The sequence below is a fragment of the Vicia villosa genome, linkage group LG6, assembly GCF_029867415.1.
Source record: "Vicia villosa cultivar HV-30 ecotype Madison, WI linkage group LG6, Vvil1.0, whole genome shotgun sequence".
Taxonomy (NCBI): domain Eukaryota; kingdom Viridiplantae; phylum Streptophyta; class Magnoliopsida; order Fabales; family Fabaceae; genus Vicia; species Vicia villosa.
Window position 1 is genome coordinate 156,356,608 of NC_081185.1, and position 12,582 is coordinate 156,369,189.

The 12,582-nt window shown below is 32.0% G+C and overlaps 1 pseudogene; it reads left to right on the top strand.

Annotated features, from left to right (window-relative positions):
* Positions 1-1,907: 1,907 nt before the first annotated feature.
* On the top strand, positions 1,908-6,820 carry LOC131615080 (BTB/POZ domain-containing protein POB1-like; annotated as a pseudogene).
* The last annotated feature ends 5,762 nt before the right edge of the window (positions 6,821-12,582 follow it).

The window sequence follows — 12,582 nt, forward strand, 5'->3', positions numbered from 1 at the left end:
ACATTTAATTATTTTTTTCACGGGTACCAAATATTTTTCTATACATTTAATTATTATGCTTTCACAAATACCAGACATTTTTCTATTAAAAAAATATAAATCTAAAACAAATGCGCGTCGCATACCAGAACCCGTGCGAACGCACGGGTTTGTTACTAGTTTCTATGTAAAATGTAATGCAAAAATACTTGGATATGTTTTTTAAAAGGTGCTGAATTGTTCAGCATTATTAAGGCGCACGATTTTCAACAATACTATACCAAATTTAATGGAGCATGCAATGGTCGTTGTTGTTTTATCAAATAAAATTTGTTTCAAATTAAATGTCATTATTACTTTTTAATATAGTAATGATTGCTATTTTTTCAATTTTATCTTTAAATTATTACTTTGTACACTACTTCCAATTAGAGTTGTCAAATAAGCCCTATATTGAAAAGTCTCACTTATTTGACCCCATCAAAGCCCTAATATATTAAGCCTTTATTATTAGAGATCTATTTTGAGGCCTAAAATGTTAGGCCCTTTAGATAATGCATTTCTTTTTTGCCCCATTGAAAGGGCCCTATTTCATTCCAAAAACTTCTATAAGCTAAAAGAACTCTTTTTATCTTCCATTCTCTGGTGGCCCACTTTTTTACTTGTCGCACACAATTCTATCTGCCAGGTGTTTAAGCTCATTTTAGAAAAGTGCCTAAGCTCATTTTAAAAAAGTAATTTAATTAAGTAGTTATATTATATTTGACAAATATTAGAGAACGTGTATGTTTTTGGTTTTTATCCTGGGCCAATTTAATTAATTAATTGATTATATTATATTTGACAAATATTAGAAAATGTGTATGTTTTAAAAAAAAACCCACTCTAATATTTTTTATATTATTTAAAATTAATTAATTTAAAACCAATCCATTAAAATGACAATTCATTTTTTATTATTTAATTAAAAATGACAAGCACGTAATTTTTTACTGAGAATAAGTAAACTTCTTTGAAAAAGTAAACTTCATTGGTCTTGTGAGAAGCAAACGCAGCATCCATTCCACTTTCAAAGATTGTGTTACGGAAACAAGTAAAACCGTCAGTAATTTTTTAAAAATAAGAAGAAAACAATATTAAGTTGGTGGAAATATAGATTGTGGGAAGTTTTTTGAAAATTATATTATATTTTATTAATTAAAAGTAAATAATATTAAATGAGTGGAGTAATTATTATTAAATTAAATAAACAAATATAGTCGTGGGTGAAAACATATGTAATGGGAAGTTTTTGAAAATAAAATTTTATTTTTTAATTTTCAAATTTTTTTAATTTTATTTTTACTAATTATGTTTTTTTAATTTTATTTGGGCCTTAGGGCCCTCTTTTAAATTTTGGGGTCTTCTAACTTTAGGCCCTATATATTTGAAGGCTTACTATTGTTAAACTTTTTTAGGCCCTCTTAATATTGGGGCTAGGGCCCAAATAAATTGGCCCCTTAAATTGACATCTCTACTTCCAATACATTTATAAGGTTATTTTAGTAAAAGTACTATGTTCTATGACGAAATTATTACATTTTTTAATCTGTGTGCAAATACTTTAAACGACACTTATTTTGAAACAGAGGGAGAATATTGACTATTTCTCAATTTTAGAAGTATCTCAATTGTCTAGTCGTCAAGAATATCTTAGTTTTTTTTTTTCAGTACTCTTTTTACTATGAGTTATGTTTAAATATATTTCATTATTGGATCCTTGTGATTCTAGATAAATATGATTTGTTTTGCATCATTATGATAGCAGCCAGAGCAATGATAAAACATGATTTGGTGCATAAGTTATATATTTTTCTACATTTTTTTCCATCTTACTACATTTTTTCCATCTTAGTAACATATGTTCTCTCGTGTTATTGGTAGTAGATATGTTACCAGACAAACCTGATGTAGATGACAATGTGGTGCGTAAGCTTCAGGAGGATGCAGAGGTGGATGCAATGGTTGAAGTCTCAATGGATGGTAATTAGATAAACTCTTATAGTTTCTCAGTTTTATGAGTTTTTATTTTAACTCGTGGAGGCAACATCTTGCAGTTAATTTAATAATGATTATTAGAATATTTAATTTTTTAAACTAATTGTGATGTTTGATAATTTTATTGATAATCCATGAAATTGCACAATCTAGCAATAATTGTGAGTCATGTTCGTACATTGATTGAATTGCTTGCATGGCAACACAATATTAAGCTAAAAAACAATTTGCAAGCTAAATATTTCTTGTTAATAACTGTTAAGTTTTCAGTTCTGCTCATCGGTTTGAGTTAGTTTATTATTAATATAGTTGATGAGGGTGCAAATCTTCACATAGACTATTCTACAATCATTAAAGTGAAGACACTGCATGTCAGCTCCTTCATCTAGGCTGCGAAGAGCATGTTCTTCTACAAGGTAGATGTCTCTTCTTTATTTGTTAGATTTGAATATTTTTGGTAAATATTGTTAGCTTAGTTATGTGTATTATTTTGAAACTCTTTTCTAATGGAATGAGGGAGTCTAAACAGACACACATCATCATAAGAATCACTACATCTGGTACAAACATGTTTAAAAAGTTTTTAGATTATTTTCTTAATTAAATTTGTTTTCTCCAATAGTTTACTTACTAATGCTGGTTTAATTTTCATGTTTTAGAGGAAGCTCCATTCATGGAACTTTTGAAATTTATGTATAACAGTTCTCTGAACGTGACATCGCCGCCTAACTTGTTGGATGTCTTGATGGTGGCAGACAAGTTCAGTGTGGCGTCTTGCAAGAGATAATGCATTCGGGTATTATTTAACATATCCATGACACCAGAGTCTGCATTTCTCAACCTAGAGCTTCCTTATAGTGTCCTGATGGATGATGTTGTTCGCTCATTGGTTGCAGTAGCAAGACAATATCTCGTTGCTCGTTACAAGGACGCCATAAATTATGTTTCTTTATTATGCTTAATTTAAATGATTTATATGATATATGCTACAGATGATATTTAAAACATGGTTGTATATTTATAATTCTCAACTGAATCATTGCTAATTTTTTTAATGCTAATAAGTTTTATTATTGGTCAAACATTATGAGGAGCTAATGGGATTTCCACTTACTGGGGTTGTGGCGTTATTATCCAACGATGAGCTGCAGGTCGCATCTGAGGATGCAGTGTATGAATTCGTGCTGAAGTGGGCTCGAACCCAGTACCCTAGTCTGGAAGAGAGGAGAGAAATTCTAAGAGCAAAGCTTATCCCCTTCACCCGCTTCCCATACATGACCTACCGCAAGCTGAAGATGGTTCAAAGTTGCAAGGACTTTAAACATGAAGTCATTTCTAAGCTAGTATTTGATGCATTATATTTCAAGGCCACGACACCACACATGAAACATATACTAGCGGCAAAATTGGCTTTCACTAGTCGCTTTCTTCATTGAGCGGTCATACAAGTACCGCCCCATTAAAGTTGTGGAATTCAAACTTCCACATCAACAGTGTGTGGTATACTTAGACCTGAGGCGGGATGAGTGCGTCAACTTGTTCCCCTTTGGCCAAGTCTGTTAACAGGCCTTCCATTTAGGCGGTCTGGGGTTTTTCTTGTTAGCAAATTGTAGTATGGACCAGCAGAGCTTCTACCATTGCTTCAGTTGTTGCTTTGGCATGCAGGAGAAGGACTCTATGAACTTCAGTGTTAACTATGAATTTGTTGTTCGGTAGAGGCCAACATTAGAATACATCAACAAGTATAAAGGCAACTTTATATTTACTGGGGAAAGAGCAGCAGTCGGTTGCAAGAATTTTTTTCTACCCCAAGGATATGGTTCGTGAAAGAGGGCAACCTATTATTTATTAATGACGTTCCCCATCTTAAAGTAGAGCTAACAATTAGAAACTCGTTGGATATTAGTAGTCTTGTAGTTTTGTTGCTCTGTTATTTTGTAGCACTTGTTTTTATTTCCCTTTAACCCTCTATATTGATTTAGTTGTAACATTTGGGAAATTATACTTATTGACTACTGATGCATTATAATTCACAATCGAAAATATACTGCACTCTAGCCATGGCTTGTCAAAACATGTCACTATATAATGAATATTGCGATGAATGAATTCAATTTTATAAATTTGTTTGGTTGAATTTGAGTTTGAAAGGAAATTATGTGTGTTTTGTTATTTTTTTTGTTCTAGTAAGTGAGTTTGATTCAAAATATAGTGTGATTCTTTAGTATATTTGAAATGTTACTTTTGATAACTTGTGGTTAGAGGGTCAAGATCAATAGGAGAAACAAATGTCTTTAGTTATAAATTTTATTACTCCTTTGTGTTTTACATTTAATAATTTTTGTTAAGATTTTAAAGACGTTTTTCTTCTATTTTTTGAATAATTGAGGTCGAGATGATGAAAATGATGAGACAACAAATGTATTTAATTATAAGTTTTATTATTGACTTGTGTTTGCATTTACTAATTTTTGTTAGGGTTTTTAAGTTTTTTCTTTTCTTTTTTTCCAATTTATTAAGGTTGGGATTATGGGTGTTCGCAGAACGGTTTGATTTAGTTTTGAGAATTCGATACTCAAATCGATTAAAATTAAATAGATTGGATTTGCCAATTTTTACGATAAATCCCAAGCCGAACCGAACCGGAAAAACAACGGGTTGGTTTGGGTTGGATTGACCAGATAGATAAAAAAAGATGCAAGAATATTTTTTAAAAAATAACTTATTTACATAAATTAAATTTTCATAATATTATAAAAAATATAGTATGATAATATTATACTAGTAATTTTTTCCTAATAGATTAAAAAATATCTAACAAGAAAAATATTTAACATAATGACTTTTGAATCTATAACTAGTCACTTGAGTTAGTATGATAATGAATGTGTTTCATAACTCCATGCTCAGTTACCACATTACACTAACAATTTTCTAATAACAAATTAAAATTAATAGCATAACTTGTCAACATACGATATTTTACTTTTTTTCTTATCGAAGTTGAATGTTTGGTAGTAATTTTCATGATAATTAATTATGGTTGGTTTGAGTTGGACTTGCGGGTAGAAAATTGAAAATCCGATGTCCGAATCAATTGTCATTGGATTTCATTGGTTTGGTTTGGTTCTTGCCAAAACTGAGAAAATATTCAATCCAAACACTATGGTTTGGTTCGGATTCTGGTTTAGTTCGGATTCTGGTTTAATTCGGATTTACTGGAACCAATGAACCCTCCTAGTTGAATGATGAAATTATAAGACAACTTTTGTCTTTTATCTTCTAAATAGTTGCTAATAATGGGTAATCTATTTTCTAATAACTTACTAATAATAAGTATTATTAGTTAAATAATAATAATGGAATTTATGATTGAATCCCTCGGAAGATATTCAAAATTGTTAGCATGGATGATATATCTTCCAGTTAGTTACTAATAATCATTTATCTCCTCTTTTCTTACTTTCTGATAATAAATTTTATTAACTTTAATATGTACTTGCAATCCACGATAAAAAGTTTATAGTTTGATCTCTTATAAAATTTAAAATTTTAAAAATAAATTTAAAGTTTTAAATTTTTTTCCGAGTTATACCAAAAAACATAAATGTTATTTTACTATTTTTTTTTAAGGTTGAGTACATGTGGAAACCCTTTCCTTCGCTCACTAATTTTCTTCAAAATGCGATTTTTCAGTTTTAATATGTAGTTAAGTTGTTTGGTGGTGCGGTGAGGTCCTTCCTTCGCACCACTCTTTTATCCTTGAAGTTGTTTTATAACACGAAATTATATCATATATTTGACTTAATTCACATGAGTTTTATTTAATTTTTATTTGTTTATGTTTTATTATGCCAGTATTTTGTCGTGTTTCAGATATTCAATTATAAAAAATGGCTACAAAAGAAAATGAGAAGAAAAGAAGAAGAAAAGAAAGAAGAAGGAGAGAAAATGAAAGAAGAGAAATAGAGGGAAAAAAAAGAAAAGAAAAAAATAAAAACAAGGTGGGGCGCCCACCCTATACATTGGTGGCCCCCATCCCACTTACCATCACATTTTATCCTAAAGCTTTAAACAGTGTACCCGTGGGTTGATGATGAGTAGGTTTAGTTGCGAGCCGTGGATATATTGTCTAATGGTTCAACCAATGAATATGAATCTAGATTTAACCAATGAATGAGCCTTGATATGTGCTTAATGATTATGCTTATGGCGATTGCTAAATGCTTGTGTATATTGATAATGCTTATGTACATGCGCAAATTGTTTATGAGCGAAATTGAAATTCCAATTTCCTTCAAGACCATTGGGTCTTTAACCAATCCTCTGATACCCTCTGTTTTTTATATTGAATAGTCTTGATATTTTGACGTGCCTTGATGAATAATGACTATATATTTGCTAAAATGCTTCTGGCGCAGTAATAGATGACCCATTGGATGCTGACCAACCCAAAGCATTGGATGAAAGACCGAAAGTTAGGAAAATTTATGACTCCATCGATGCTGATACCTTCAAAATACGCTTAGTTTCAGAGAATGGCACTCCTCATAAGGTGTTTGGCTACGAAAAGAACCAAGGACCAACATGCCTAAGAAATCATATGGGTATGACTACACGTGTACAACCTCCACTAAGAGAAATCATGGATGTGTTCATGGATACTATACATGGACAATACCATGACAAAAGGGCAAATAACACAACCTCAGGATTTTCCGACTTAAGGATCATAGGAAAAGAGGTAGAGATTGATATTGGAAGTGATAAGGTTCAAGGGGAACATGCTAATTCCCATAATTAGCTGTTACGACCGGCTTTAAATTTTAAGTCTATTAACCTAAATTACATAGTCTCCACCTATATTTATTCTATTATAAGGATAAAGGCAAATATGGGAGAAAACCAAATAAAAGAAGATTCTAGGTAAGTTGAGAAATTAGGATTAAAGGAAGGTGTTAGGCACCCTTAATCCTTCCTTAAGATTTAAAATGTCTCTTGGTAAGGTTTATGGTAAATAGTTTGTGGTTAAAAATTATAGTAAATAGTAGGGTAAAGAATAAAATTTTAAAATACAACGAATTAAACTTTAGGGAAAGGGGACTCGTTTTGGTTGCCCAAATGCCTACGTACCTCCTTATTGGAGGATCAGAGTCAACGTAGTTCGAAACTTTTGTTGGTGTTTTTTATGGGATTATATGATTGTTTGATTATTTGATTATTGAAGTGTTTTGGAAGATTGTGCAGTTTGCAGTTCGTAGTTTACGTAGATTCGTAGTTAAAGAAAACAAAATTACAATTTGCATATAATCCCTTGTTTTTGTGTTTTTATATTTAGATAATTGATTAAGAATTTTAATTGAATTAGGATAATTATATTTTGAGAATTAATTGTGTTTGTTGGATATTTTATCTGTGCGACATAGAGAGTCGGCCGATTCGAAGACGGGAAGAAATAGATTTTCATCCATCATTTTATTCATGAAATTATTGAAGTTAATTTAATTCACGGAAAAGAAAGGAGGACATGCAGAACGACAATGGTATACACAAATATTTTTTCTTCAAAACTCTTAACTTTTTTATGTTTTTTTATTTTTCCTGTTTTTGAAATAACATTTTTGAAATCTATTTTAAACTTGATCGGTGTTCATTTCGTGTTTATGAAATTATTTTTAGTGTCTTGTTTTGTTTTAATCTTTTTCATCTTCTAGAGTTGGTAGGGCATGCTTTCAACCAAATGTTATTGAGATTCAATTCATGTGGCTTTTTCTCTACAAATTAAATGTAACACAATCTTACTAAGATACTTTTTTCAAAATGTGATGAATTATTCAATGATACTATAATTACATTAGGGTTATTAAGGCCCGTGTTTTTCAATTATAGTGGATTGTTCAGTGATACTATAATTACATTACGGTCATTAAGTTAAAATTCATAAAGCAAGGAATTTTTGTTCATATCTTGCTCTTAACACTGTTGTGTTATTTCAATGTAGTTTATTTTGTGTAATCTTCTTCTTATCGAGATGCGTCTTTGTAAGCACAGATTTGTATTTCAACTTGTGAGTTGATATTTTTCCTTGAGAGACTACGGTATAGTCAGAAGTCTCAAGAAGACATTGACAGTAGGAATTTGTGTGTAATCAATTTAGTTATAGTGGATTAAGTCCTAGTCAGAAAACAAAATTACCTTGACGGGTAGACTGGAGGTAGTTTCGTTATTAGTGAACCAGGATAAAAATATTGTGTCATTATTTTTATTCCTTGTTCTTTGCATGTTTATCTTAGTTGAAGAAAAATCATTCACATTCATGGCATTGTATTCTTTTACTATGATCAGACATCTCTCCAATTTTGAGTTTATTTTGAAACTCTTGCCCCTCGATAGGAATTCAGTCCTTAATAATAGCACCTGAAATTGTGCGCCCTAAATTCCTAAGATCTTTGAAAGGGTTAGTTAACATGCTATGTTATGATGTCATGCAGATGTTATGCGTTAGGAAAATCATAAGATAGTAAGGACAAATAAGTCCTACAAACAAGACCTGCAAGGAAATCAAGTGGTTAGATAACAATCAAGTCACACAAGTGTCCTTAGGTTTCAAGGCTTGCATGGAGTCCATAGGTAAGTACCCTCCCCACTGAAGTTTAGTTGGTTAAAACTATCCTAAAATAGTAATCGGGTTCTAGGGAGCTCATGTCACGGATCTTTCTCGAAAGTATTATCTCAGTCAGCGCTCGAATGGCTGACCGAAAACATCTTGAAAGATTGATCTCAATGAGTGTAGCATCAAGTATCAACCAGCTTCGGTCAGGAATCCAAAGCCAGCCATCTTGCTACTTCCTATTGGCCAAAGTCAAGTTCAACTAGGGTTCTAAGGGAAAATTAGTGCTTAATGACATTGTCATACCCAAATTTTTGACTTAAGATACCACCTCATATCATTTGCATATACATCATTTGCATCTCTAACAAGTTGCATAGCTTGTGTTTGTTACTTGTGACTCAGCAGGATTTAAACAAGAAATCACTCATCAGTACAAGTAACAATCAATTAGGGTTTTGTTCTCCCTTCATCTCAAATGAACTATCTTCATCAACAATCAACATTTGGTCCTCAGAGATTCATTTCAACAAGCTCAAAAGCTCTGAATCAACCAAATTAGGGTTTTGACTAAAGATAACATACTCCTGACTTTTGCTCAGGATTTGACCTAATGACTTGGGACATGAACTCAAGACCCCAAGTGCATCATTTTGACTTAATCCATTGACTCAAGACATCTCCTACACAAGGATTGATCAACAGTGAAATTGCAAATCATCAGATTAAGGTTTTGAACTATCAGGGACTAAAATCAGGGATCACATTTGGGAAACCCTAAGAATCCCCAGGAAGTCAATAAAAGGTTTCAACCATTTTCAAATAATCCCTATGATAATCTCCAATGGAAATTGCATCTCAATTCAAGATCCACAGTCATCAATTTCATCAGGTCGACAATTAGGATTTTTGACCTAATTCACTGAATAACTGACTTTTTAATCAGGACATGGTGCCATAACTTAAACCATGACTCAAGGTCCTCCAATAGCTCAATGTTATCCATTCATATCACTCATTTGATAAGGATAGCTTGATTCATTTGAAATCTCCAAAAACGCGATTCGTCTGAAAAAGTCAACTGTACAAAATCACCATTGACTTTTGGGGAATTTTGGTCAACCATGACTTTTGAAGTTTTAAATCATCAATATATGATATATGAAGTCATTTGATCAAAGAAAATCAAAAAAATCAATCAAGAATCAAAAAGTCAAAAGTTTGACTTTCCATACTTAGAAAAATTCTAAGTGTTTTTCAATGGTTTTTTCCAAACTTTGGAAGGGAATTTCTCAAAATTTCACCTACAAACTGAAAAAAACTTCCAACATGAAAGTTGTAGATTTTGATCCAATGAACAACTTTGTCACATAAAATGATTTTCCAAAAGATCAACCATTTAAGAGATATGGAGTTTCAAAGTTGGTATCTTTTGAAAATTTCACTTAAAACTTCATTTTCTTCAAAGTTCATGGATCTTTTTCACCCATTTCCTTAAAAGTCTTGAAGAAACTTTCAACTAGGGTTTTGAAGTGTGTAATATGAGCTTTCCAAAATGTCCAAGAGCATGAAAAAATATGAAGTGTAGCCATGGTTTTGAATTTTGACATTAGTGAACTTTTCACTTGAAATTTCAAGTCATTTTGCCAAAGTTATGAACCATTTTGCCAAATGATCCAAGTAATGATGCATAGATGCAATAATTGAAGATATTTTCTGATTTGAGATCAGAATGGAAAGAGATAAGAAGCTTGGCAAAATAACCATGGTTAAGTCACTTTTAACCATTTGCATTTAATGTGAAAGATTCCATTTTATCTCTTAAGCCAAATCATCACTTCTTGATCAACTTGCAAGAGCTTTGCATTCAGAATCCTTGGCCTATAAATAGAGGTTCAAATCATCTTCAAACTCACACCAAAACCTCACAATCATAGGTTTTCTCTTCCTTTCTTGAATTGCAAGTTTCATAGTTTTCAAAGGGGTAGAAAACTCAACCTCCAAATCTTTGAAGTCATGGCCAAAGTGATGGTTCTAACATCTCATAAACATAATATGGGATGTGTTTGATCCACTCACACACCCCAAAACACCTTAAAACTCAGAATCATCATCTCACCTCCATGTTTGCATAAAGAGAGCCTTATCATGCCAAAATCCATTCAAGACCATTTCTGTCCAAACTAACACTTCCAACACCTTATATACATCACATATGAACTATCCCAACACTCATCATCAATCAAAAACTTCAGAATCATCAAACTCGATTCACACTTGGTTCTACTGCAGATCGGGTTCCATGGAATGATCCAGATGTTTTCAATCCACTCCAAGCATCCAGACATGTTCTATAATCATCATTGAAGCTGTTCAGATCGAGCAACAACTTCTGTAACACTTCCAGCTCAAAATTCAATCTCCACTTTGGCCGTTTTTGAAGGTAAGCCTCATGAACTTCAAATTCATACTTGCACGCATCATAAATGAAATGTGAGCATACCATCTTGTTTCTGCACCTATGAGGATCATTAACCCTCAATCAATTGCATCTTAACTTGCACATACACGATTTCAGAATGAATCATAGAATTAGGGTTCTTCGTGTTCATCAGAAAATTGACCCCCTTAGAGTGAAAATAAATGGAATTAAAGACCACCATCATGATCCTTGTGAAAAAACGAGTGAATTAGACCCTTCACTTGATCAATTTGGTCCAGTTTTCAGAATTTTCAAAATCAAATTGTTCATGTGTTCTTGGCGCCATTTTTTGCGAAGGAAATTTAAAAAATGAGTTTGAAATATATCCAATTCGTTGCAAATGATAAACAGACCACGCGCGTGGTCCGGTTGGCTAAGTTTTTGAGTGGCAACCTTCAGGTCGTGGGTTCAACACCCTTAGGGACCAAAACCTTTTTTTAACACTATTTTCTTTCATTTTCTTTAACAACTTTAACAAATTAATTAACCAATCAAATTAATTCATTTTTTCTTTATTTTTTTTGCACACTCTTTATTTAATGTGTATATTATATGGATATAAAAAAAATCATAAAAAATATTTATTTAATACATTTTTTTAATTAGGTTTAAAATGATGTATTTTAAGTGTTTTTAATACTTTTAAATATTGTTTTTCACTTGATTTTTCAAACTTAATCACTTGTAAATATTTTGTGATCAAACCCTAATCATTTAGGTATTAATTAAGCAAAATCTTTGTGTTTATCTTAATTAAGTTGATTTCTTTCAAATTCAAACCATTTTAAAACAAATGATCGTCTTTTTTCAAAACAAATAAACCATTGATTAAATATTGTTGGATTGATCAATTGATTTTCAATACCATGGGCCTCCATGTAGGTATAAGTCCCAAGCCCCTTTTGTACATACCCTTTCCTTTTGCTTTGTACAATTTTTCTTTAAACAGAAAATTTCTTTCAAAACAAACTTTCAAACTGTTTTCAAACGAAACCTCGCGTCTGTTAACAAAACAATCAACCATGTTATAAAATACCATGGGCCTCCACATAGGTATAAGTCCCAAGCCTCTTGTAAATATTTTGTTTGCATAGCTTTTGAATAAACTCAAGTGGGCCTCTCCCCGAGTATAAGTCCCGAGCCCCCGTGTATACAAATGGATCATGCTTACAGGTATATTTCCTTCATAAACTCCATTATATACACACTTTGTCATATGTATGTATAATTGTTCATATTTGTTCATGTACTTGTTCATATTTGTTCGTACTTGTTCATATTTGTGATTGTGTTATATATATGCTTGTTCAACTTAGTACAACACTAGGTTCCCCATAGCCTCCTATTGGGCTTCGTGCAAAGAATCTCCCTAGTTTAGGTTAGGACATAGAGTATGGTTTCCCGGTGAAATCGCTCTAAGAGCTCAAACCAACTATACCATGCCTCCTCTTGGGCTTTGTACAAACGACTTGTC